General features: G+C 40.0%; 1 non-coding gene across 1 annotated transcript; it reads right to left on the reverse strand.

Moving 5' to 3' along the window:
* Positions 1-8,610: 8,610 nt before the first annotated feature.
* LOC122427881 lies at positions 8,611-8,668 on the reverse strand. The gene has a single exon (XR_006265579.1). It is a non-coding gene; the product is annotated as a small nucleolar RNA SNORD66 (small nucleolar RNA).
* Positions 8,669-9,969: the final 1,301 nt, after the last annotated feature.

The raw sequence follows: 9,969 nt of genomic DNA on the forward strand, positions 1-9,969 counted from the left end.
CTAAATAATTCTCAACTGTAATTTGTGTGGTTTTGTCAGTGAACAGCATAAAACATGAACTAAAGGATACACATCACATGCATGATCAGTGAAGTAGAAATTGCCTCTGAGAAGGAAAAGGGAGACTGGAACTGAGGTGGGGGAGACAAAGGTAATTTCAGCCTCATTTGAAATATTTTATTTCCTTTATTAAATTTAAAAACTGAAGCTAAAATGTTTAACAGCACTTTTTTAAAAATTTTTATTAGTTGGAGGCTAGTTACTTAACAATATTGTAGTGGTTTTTGCCGTACATTGATATGAATCAGCCATGGATTTACATGTGTTCCCCATCCTGAACCCCCCTCCCACCTCCCTCCCCATCCCATCCCTCTGGATCTTCCCAGTGCACCAGCCCTGAGCACTTGTCTCATGCATCCAACCTGGGCTGGTGATCTGTTTCACACTTGATAACATACATGTTTCGATGCTATTCTCTCAGATCATCCCACCCTCGCCTTCTCCCACAGAGTCTAAAAGTCTGTTCCGTACATCTGTGTCTCTTTTTGTGTTTTGCATATAGGGTTATCGTTACCATCTTTTTAAATTCCATATATATGCGTTAGTATACTGTATTGGTCTTTATCTTCCTGGCTTACTTCACTCTGTATAATGGGCTCCAGTTTCATCCATCTCATTAGAACTGATTCAGATGAGTTCTTTTTAATGGCTGAGTAACATTCCATGGTGTATATGTACCACAGCTTCCTTATCCATTCATCTGCTGATGGGCATCTAGGTTGCTTCCATGTCCTGGCTATTATAAACAGTGCTGCGATGAACATTGGGGTGCACGTGTCTCTTTCAGATCTGGTTTCCTCGGTGTGTATGCCCAGAAGTGGGATTGCTGGGTCATATGGCAGTTCTATTTCCAGTTTTTTAAGAAATCTCCACACTGTTCTCCATAGCGGCTGTACTAGTTTGCATTCCCACCAACAGTGTAAGAGGGTTCCCTTTTCTCCACACCCTCTCCAGCATTTATTGCTTGTAGACTTTTGGATAGCAGCCATTCTGACTGGCGTGTAATGGTACCTCATTGTGGTTTTGATTTGCATTTCTCTGATAATGAGTGATGTTGAGCATCTTTTCATGTGTTTGTTAGTCATCTGTATGTCTTCTTTGGAGAAATGTCTGTTTAGTTCTTTGGCCCAGTTTTTGATTGGGTCATTTATTTTTCTAACAGCACTTGTTAATTTTTGGTGGTTAATAATATATAGGAATTGGTTAATTAATTTCTATATTTTAATCATTTTTGAAAAGGGGAGAGATAATGGTTATTTAATTATATTATCTGCATTTGTGACTAATTTAAAACAATTTTTTCAGTAATTGTTTATTTTGTTTCATAGGCTTCTCTTTTGGACAAATTAAGGGTACAATTTTGTTACAAATACTGAAGCTATATAATTCATTTGATTAGCATTCTGCTCTGATGACTACAGAGATCTGTACATTTTCCAGATTATTTAATATTAAAGGTTCAAATATAATCTTTCTAGAGGGTATAAACTATATTTAACTCCTTTCTCTTTGTATAATCTGCCAGAAGAGATTTGTCTGTTGCCTTCTGACTAATGAAGACAGAATCCATATAGTAATAGACATTAAAACCATTTTTCTTTAATATGGAAAAACAACATTTTCAAAATTAGTTTTACTTCAATTGCCACAGCATCTAAATCAAACATCAATTCCTTGAAGGGTCTATTTAAAATAACAGAAAATTGAAAATATTCTAAAATTTATATTCATAATATTATTGAAGCTACAGTGTTAAAAAATAGATCTTAAGCTGCCTATCATCTCCCTACATATTCTATTTTATTAATCAAGTCCTTTGAAGAATTCGAGATTTCAGCAGAACCAACAGTCCCTAAATATGGGAAAATTTAGTCAATTCCCACTTGCTTTGAAACAGACAATATGTTATGTGTCCAATAAGTTTAAGGCTCTTCAGGAAAGCATACATGGATATCTGCTAGATCCAACTTGAAGATTAACCTATTAATAGACTTCCAGGACCACAGAGATATGGGGGAAAATTTAATCTTCCCAAGAGAGGCTTAGACTACCAAACTAATATCACTTCTGATAATGGGAAAAGATTACAGTTTTCAAGGCTCAAACTTCCTGAAAAGAAAACACAAAGTGATCATATTTAGTACCTACCTAGACTGGTGAAGAGATATTTACATAAAACATTTAAAACATGCCTTCAACTTATATGAACAGATTACATCAGAAGATGGGGAAGAAGTGTCCTCATTTTCATTGTTGCCCATTTTAGATTTAATCGTCTTAATCAATATAGTAGAAATTTAAGTTAAACATTAAAAAAAAATCATTGAGAGGAATGATAATGAAAAACTGTAAACAGAGATTAAGAGCTATTTCACTAACTGTCTTCTGGAAGGTTTATAAAAACAAGATTGAAATGTATGGCAAAAATCACCATAATATTATAAAGTAATTAGTCTCCAATTAAAATTAATTAATTTTAAAAAACAAGATTGATAGTTATCATCTTGAGATGGCGTAGACAACATAAAATGGTTTTTGGTGGCATAAGTCAATACACTGGAATGGAAAACAGGGATTATTCTGTTTGTTATGATAACCTCCAATGATTACCTCTAGAGGATAAGAAGGGGAGGCTGAAGGGGAGAATATTTAGGAGGCTTCACCTTTTGATAATACTCTATTTAAATTTGGCTAATAAGTAAATAGGTGTTATTTATACCATACTTTATGTGTGTTGTTTGGAATATTTCACAATCACATTTAAAAGAAAAATCGTTCCAAAAGATCATGTAGTAATCTGGATGCTATACTTCGCAGAGATTTAGACTGATGAGAACATTTATAAGGGTGAGACTGGTATAAAAAAGGTTGAATGAACTGGGGGAAGTTTAGCCAAGTAGAGAAGACTTGGGGGTGAGAGGGTTTCCTGGCACAGCAAGGAACATGACAGATGGTTAAAATATTTGACAGTACTATGCAAAAAGGAATAGTTTTGATCTACATGACTACAAAGGATTAAACAACACAAAGCAAAACAAAGTTCGGATTTAGTAGAATCAGTGTAATTAAGAGTTGTCCAGAGATGGAATGGTCCACAATTCCACACTGTCTGTGTAAAAGTTTGTCTTGAAGGAAGCACTTAACAGGATTGTAATCTTGTTAAATTCAAGCAAAGTCGAACTTCTCCACAGTTTTCCAGAACAATTAGGTTTTTTAAAAAATATTTTAAAAATTTGAATATTTTAAAGCTATATAATTTTCTATCTAACCAGTTCTTTTCCTGGTGGGGAGGTTGATCAAAAACTAGTCATTCCTGTAGTACTAACAGCCTGGAAATGTCACTTAACCACTGGCAAGATGCACAGTGCCTGAGGACAAATGCCAAGATCTGAGGGGAAAATGCCAGTCTATCCAAGTTAGATTATTCAAAAGTGTTCTTAGATGATATGAAATGAAACAGAAGCTGGAGCACAAAATTAGTTGAGTTGTTGATCCCAATAGATTACATAAGACCAAGCCCATTAGTTCCATCCATGTAAGCTAATGGGCTCTTCTTGCTCTTCTCAAACTTGTTTACCCAGCTAACTTGGACTTATCTAAAGGGCTCGTGATAGGAGGGAGTCACTACTTTGGAGAGACACTGAACAAATTTTCACTAAGAAGTGGAATGGCTATGTCAGAGCAGCTAATATGTATTTTGTGACACTTATGAGCCTTGATGTCATCCAAAGCCTTCCAATTACCAGCTATATAACCTTGGCAAAATTACTTATCTGAGCCTTAATTGACTTATCTCTAAAATAAAACATTAATTTTACATGCCTCATATGTTAAAGGAAAAAACCATATGCAGTTGACCCTTGAATAATGCAGGTGTTGGGGCACTGATCCTCTGCACACTTGAAAATCCATGTATAACTTAGAATCAGATCTTCATACCCTGTTTGGTTCCTCCTAGCCATCATTTGGGGAAGGCAATGGCACCCCACTCCAGTACTCTTGCCTGGAAAATCCCATGGATGGAGGACCCTGGAGGGCTGCAGTCCATGGGGTCTCGAAGAGTCGGACATGACTGAGCGACTTCACTTTCACTTTTCACTTTCATGCATTGGAGAAGGAAATGGCAACCCACTCCAGTGTTCCTGCCTGGAGAATCCCAGGGACGGCGGAGCCTGGTGGGCTGCCGTCTTGGGGTTGCACAGAGTTGGACACGACTGAAGAGACTTAGCAACAGCAGCAGCCATCATTTGGCATCCACAGATTCAACCAACCATGGATTGTGGAGTACTGTAGTATTTACAATTGAGACAAATTCTGGTGTAAGTAGACTTATGTTCAAAGGCCAACATGTTCAATGTTGTACATGTATTTAAATCTATCATCCTAGGGCCTGGCGCATAGCAAGTACTCAGCAAATAGGTTCAAATCTAGAGTGGGGCAGGAAGAAATAACCTTATTTATTTCTATGTTCTTAATGCTGGATGTATACTTGTTGTGCACCGTACTCTGTCACGTCTGACTCTTTGCAACCCCATGGACTGTAGCCCGCCAGACTCCTCGGTCCATGGGATTTTCCAGGCAAGAATACTGGAGTGAGTTGCCATTTCCTTCTCCAAGGGGATCTTCTCAACCCAGGGATTGAACCTGTGTCTCTTGTGTCTGTTGCATTGCAGGCGGATTCTTTACCCGCTGAGCCATTGGGGAAGCCCCGAAAGTATACTAGGTGTTCAACCAATATTTGCAATAAATTAGCGCTGAGAAGACAGACAAAGGATGACAAATATGAACCAGACAACTAAGCCACAAAAGATAGAAAATGAACAAAATAGCAATAGTATTGTTGCTATTGGGATAGCAGGCCTATTGGGATGGGGGATGTATATAGAAAAGGAAATGTGTCATTCTCATGGAGAAGGTGCCCCATCTATAGGATGAAGTTGTGGCTAGGGGAAAAAGAGGAAGTTTGGAGAAGTGAAGGTCATGATATTGCAGGGACATTTGAGTTTGTGAGCATGTCCAGTGGTCCCTTGACTCGTGATAGATATGACAGGGAAGGATTAGAAGAGGGTTTCAGATCAAGTTAGATACCATCAAAAATCCTGATGGATTGCATTATAAATTTGAAAGGGTTTCTAGGCATTAGACACACTTGGTCTGGATGTAAAGGTTTACCATACTTCACGGCCGAAGGGCCATCAGAATGTAGAACTGGATTTCTGCCCAGCACTGCTGCCTAGGCACATTATCTTCAGGGGTCAGAGGATTTCCTGGGGTTGAGTCTTCTGTCCCCTGACATTGTTTTTCATACTAAAGTCAGGCAGATCTGTTTGCTGAGCATGTGATGCAGGTATCAGCTTGAATGGGTCTGTTTCAATCAGCATAAACAATGTACATTTGCCTCCATTATTCCCAGTTGTCTCAGACATCATTAAGGGGCCCTTAGGGGAGTGCCCACACATTTTAAAGGTGGCTGTAACCCCTAATACTACTTTTTCCCACATAGAGTAATTGGCCTAGGCTGAGATCAACTTCTAGAAGAATCACAGGGCAGAGGCCACCAGAGCTTAGATCTGCTTCTGAAAGAATGTTCTTTCCTCCAATAATGTATCAGCAAAGCTAATGAGTAACCAGAGTAGGTAAGGTTTAGAGCTGAAAGGATGAGATATTCAATGACTGTGAGTCATGTCTAGGTGCCAAGAAAACCCTTTGCTCAATGTAACAAATTCCAAACATAGTCAAGTTAGTGGTTCTCAAATTTAAGCAAGTATCAGATTTATCTGAAGGGCTTCTTAAACACACATTGCTGGGCTTGCCAACCAGTTTCTGATTAAGAAGGGTCTGAGATGGAGCCTGAAATTGCAAATTTGTAACAGGTTCCGAAATGATGGTGCTAGTGTGGAAAATACACTTGGAGAACCATTGGCTTTGAGACGTGAGAGGTAGATCACCAGAAAACCCTAGAAGTCTCACAGCCACAAAAATCTTGGAATAAACTGGTATTCTTGATTCTGTAGAACATGTTAAAATAGCAGTTGCTTTTTCAGATATCATTGACTCATCTATTTTAGACAGAATAGGATGACCCAGCTGTAACACTGAACCGAGTATTCATTAAAATTCGTGTGCATAAAGAAACCTTCCATTCCAGAAAGTCATGGAGTATCCCCTTTATGACTCATTGGAAGGCAGGGATGCTGGATCAGCTGAATAACTGTCACCAAATACGTGAGTTAGTTGAAATGTTTCTGCAAAGCTGTCATCACTTATTCCTTCTGCTTTGCCCAAAGCTGTAGATTGCATGAAAGTCTTACTTCTTCATGCTCATTAAAATGTTACAGAGTTGGTCTATAGCCAGCTCTCTAGATTAGTACTAATGAGAGTAATTGTCTCAGATGATATTGTAATCCTAAGCATTAGTAATCCTAACAGGACCCCACTGCACTAGTGGGAGTTGGTCTGAGGGACCACCACCACAATTAGTGTCTTTGAACTTGCAGAAATCCTTGGCTTTGAGCAATGAAAGTAAATATGTCTGCTTTGCTGGAACCAGGTTCTAGATCCATTGTTTAGTCACACATTGGAACTAACTACACAAAGGTATATATGACCCACTGGCTCAGACAGTAAAGGATCTGCCAGCAACGCAAGAGACCTGGGTTCAATCCCTGGGTTGGGAAGATCCCCTGGAGAAGGGAATGGCTACCCACTCCAGTATTCTTGCCTGGAGAATCCCATGGATAAAGAGCCTCGTGGTCTATGGTCCACAGGGTCGTAAAGAGTCAGACATGACCGAGTGACTAACAGTTCCACACAAGGGTAGTTCCCCTGCTTCTTCATTTGTTGCCAACTTAGATAACTTTTAGTGAATGGGGCAGAAGTGAAATGGAGACTTAATGAAGATACCGTATAAGTAGTGCCGGTGGCCAAATTTCCAGGTGAAGGAAAGGGTATGAGGTGCAAGGATCTGTAGTTACTAATTTAACAAATGTTTATGTGCTAAAAGCTTTTCTGGGACTGAGAAAACATCAGCAAACAAGCCGAGATTCCTGCCTTCAAGTTGCTAACATCTTTAAACTGGAGAGGGTGGAGATAAAGGGGAATTTTGGTAATGGATAAAGGACTCCAAGGGGCTTCCTAGGTGTCTCAGTAGGGAAAGAATCCACCTGCAATGTAGGAGACACAGGAGATACAGGTTTGATCCCCCAGTGGGGAAGATCCCCTGGAGGAGGGCATGGCAACCCACTTCAGTATTCTTGCCTGGATAACCCCATGGACAGAGGAGCCTGGGGCCTACAGTCCATGGGGCCACACGGAGTTGGAAACAGGTGAAGGGACTGAGCGCACGGCACACAAGGGACTCCACTTGTTTTTTGACATCTTGATAGGTTTTCCAAGATGCAGCTTTCAACATGGGGTAGGTAACAATTATTTGTTTACATAGTAAAGTCATTTGGTCAAGTTTCAAAGTTTCCTGGATAAGAGCATGATCCATGAAAGCTACACGATATCCTTGATTCTGTTGGACATATCAGTCTTCTACTAAATGCAGTAGGGAGCCACTTTTAAATCCACTGAGCACAAAAATCTTTTTTTCCCAAGAGATTCTGGACATGGATATGGGAAGTGGGACTGGGATGGTGGACAGGGCCCAGGAGTGGGTGTGTGGTGTAGAAGCACAAGAGGTGTGATGCATATTCTTCAGTGTGCAAGATCAGATTCTGAAGTAAAAATCTGGATCAAGGCAGTAGACTGCCCAGTGAAGGTTGTTAAATGATGGAAGATGACAAAGATTTATGCATGGGAATAAAATACACCGAGATATGTTCTGGATGATTTCCAGAGACCAAAGCTAATATCCAAGGCTAGCTTTTATAAGCTTTTAGTGCACTCTTACTTGGGCGAGAAAGATCCCTTTAAAGAGGCCAGAATGAAGCAAATATCCTCTGCCACATAGACGAGGAATAAAAGCAAGCAGATATGAAGTAGGAGATGAGAAAATAGGATTTAATTGCTGTCCTAAGAAACAGAATGGATGCATCAATATATTTATTGCACAATTAATATATGTGTATCGCTCAAGGTTCTCCAGAGAAACAGAACCAACAGGATGTATGTGTATAGAAAGAAATTTACTACAAGAAATTGGCTTACATGACTATGCAGGCTGGGAAGTCCCAATATCTGCAGTCAGCAAGTTAGACATCCAGGACAGTCACTGGCACAATCGCAGCCCAAGCCTGAGGGCCTGGACCAGGAGAGTTGATGGTGTAAATTCCAGTCCAAAGGCTGACAGGATGGAGATCTGAGAAGAGCTGATGTTGAAGTCCAAAGGCAGGAAGAGATCAATGCCCCAGCTTATGCAGTCAGGCAGTGGGAGTTCCCTCATGCTCCTGGGAGGGTCAGTCTTTGTTTTCCTACTCAAGTCTTCAACTGATTTGATGAGGCCCACCCACTGTAGGGAAGACAATCTGTTTTACTCAGCCTACTGATTCAAATGTTAATCACACCAAAAACAACCTCAGAGACACACCCAGAAAAACACTTGACCAAATATCTAGGAACCCAGTGACCCAGACAAGTTGACACATAAAATTAATCATCAAAATATTCCACGATTGTATTAAGTGCTTTACCTCATTTAATGCTCCCAACAATAAAGAATCCAGGAATCCCCTGGTAGTCCAGTGGTTAGGACTCAGCGCTTTCACTCCTGAGGCCCAGGTTCAATCCCTGTTTGATGAAATAAAATCCTACAAGTCTTGTGGTGAGGCCAAAAAAAATCCAGTAATTATTCTAATTTCTGTATTAGTTGGAGTAACACTAGGTACCATAAGAAATAGACTTAAAACTTGAAAGTGATTTAAATACCATAGAAGTTAATTTCTTGCTCATGTGTCAATACAGCACAGGATTCCTGATCAGCAGGCAGCTCTTCTATCTTGTCGTTCCATCATTCTGTCAGTCCTCATTGTTATTATCTGCATCTAGCCAACAGAACGGGGAAGGATGGGGAAATAAGGAAATAATCCACTTCTTATAAGCCTTGGCCCAGAAATGCTGCATGTCATTTTCAGAGACATTCCTTTGATGAGAATTAGTCACCTACCCACACTATGATGTAAGAGCAGCAGAGAAATTTGTCCCTTCCTGGGGAAAACTCCATGCTCTGAACAGGGTACTCAAACTTACGTTCATCTAGCTCTCCGCACAATCTGCTCCTCTAATGCCAAATATCTGTGTTCACCCTTCTTTGAACCCGTAGGACATGCTTACTGGTCCCCAGAAAAGTTAAGCCTCAGTACCATCCACTTTCTGCAGTCACCTCAACTCCACGATCTCTTGGTGATGCATATTTCTCTTCACCAGGTCTCATGGTCTTCTTTAGGTCAGGCAGTCTATAAACTGAAAAAGAAAATGTGCAGTGGCAGAGCAGGGACAGGATATATGCCATCGAAGCTCTCATTTGGATAAAAAAAGAATGGAAAATACACAACTTTCAGTATTGCTGTTCCACCATTCTCTAGAGCAGGAATAAGCAAACTATAGCCAGTGGGCCAAATCTGAACTACTGCCTGCTTCTGTAAATAAGATATTACGGAAACATAGCCATGCCCAGTCATTTATGTATTGTCTGTGGCTATATTATAATGGTAGAGCTGAATGGTTGTAACAGAGATATGCCCTGCAAAGCCTAAATTATTTGCTCTCTGAACTTGTACAGAAAATGTTTGCTGACCACTGCCCTAGGATCTAACGATTGTCACCTGAATCCAGCTGGAAGAAGATGAAAGTGAGTGTGGAGAAGGTACAGTACTTCCTAGAGCCCTGCTCTAGAAACACCATGCAGAAATTGCATTCACATTCCATCCTCACGTGACCTCACCTAGATATGGGTGGAATAGAGAAATG

The sequence above is a fragment of the Cervus canadensis genome, chromosome 25, assembly GCF_019320065.1.
Source record: "Cervus canadensis isolate Bull #8, Minnesota chromosome 25, ASM1932006v1, whole genome shotgun sequence".
Taxonomy (NCBI): domain Eukaryota; kingdom Metazoa; phylum Chordata; class Mammalia; order Artiodactyla; family Cervidae; genus Cervus; species Cervus canadensis.